At 62.4% G+C, this 739-nt stretch overlaps 1 non-coding gene across 1 annotated transcript in view; it reads right to left on the reverse strand.

Annotated features, from left to right (window-relative positions):
* The window catches only part of LOC143105469 (18S ribosomal RNA), a 1,855-nt gene extending 1,396 nt beyond the window's left edge, over positions 1 to 459 (reverse strand). Inside the window, exon 1 of the ribosomal RNA XR_012983475.1 lies at positions 1 to 459. This exon is cut by the window's left edge and continues 1,396 nt beyond it. This is a non-coding gene — a ribosomal RNA (18S ribosomal RNA).
* Positions 460 to 739: the final 280 nt, after the last annotated feature.

Raw genomic sequence — 739 nt, forward strand, 5'->3', positions numbered from 1 at the left:
GCCTTCCTTGGATGTGGTAGCCGTTTCTCAGGCTCCCTCTCCGGAATCGAACCCTGATTCCCCGTTACCCGTGGTCACCATGGTAGGCGCCGAAAGTACCATCGAAAGTTGATAGGGCAGACATTCGAAAGACACGTCGCCGCCGCCGAGGGCGCGCGATCGGCCCGAGGTTATCTAGAGTCACCAAAGCGGACCGGGGGCACGAGGCCCCCGGATGGGTTTTTGGATCTGATAAATGCACGCATCCGCAGCCCCCCGTGAAGGGGGCCAGTCAGCGCTCGTTTGCATGTATTAGCTCTGGAATTGCCACAGTTATCCAAGTACGGGTGGGAGCGATCAAAGGAACCATAACTGATTTAATGAGCCATTCGCAGTTTCACTGTACCGGCCGTGTGCACTTAGACCTGCATGGCTTAATCTTTGAGACAAGCATATGTTACTGGCAGGATCAACCAGGTAGCTGCTGGTAGCGAGCCCGACCCCCCGGAGCGCGGGGGCCTCCAGGGCAGGCCTCCCCCGAGAGGGAAGCCCGCCCACGCGGGTGCTAGCAGCGTGGACAGAGGACCACGTCGTGTGGACCGGGAGGACTCGGAGAGTGCGCTTCGAGGCTGCCGCGGGGCTTGGGCGGAGCAGGGGGTGAGCCCTGCCCGCCTCGCCGCCGACGGCCTCCTGTTTCGGACGGCTCGGTCAGACGGGGCTTCTGGGCCTCGCAACAGAACGTTTCGGCGCTGGGGGCGGA

This window comes from Alosa pseudoharengus, unplaced genomic scaffold, assembly GCF_046254945.1.
Source record: "Alosa pseudoharengus isolate Yale_2024_CS ecotype anadromous, Long Island Sound unplaced genomic scaffold, YU_APseudo_1.1 YU_APseudo_1.1_scf_59, whole genome shotgun sequence".
Taxonomy (NCBI): domain Eukaryota; kingdom Metazoa; phylum Chordata; class Actinopteri; order Clupeiformes; family Clupeidae; genus Alosa; species Alosa pseudoharengus.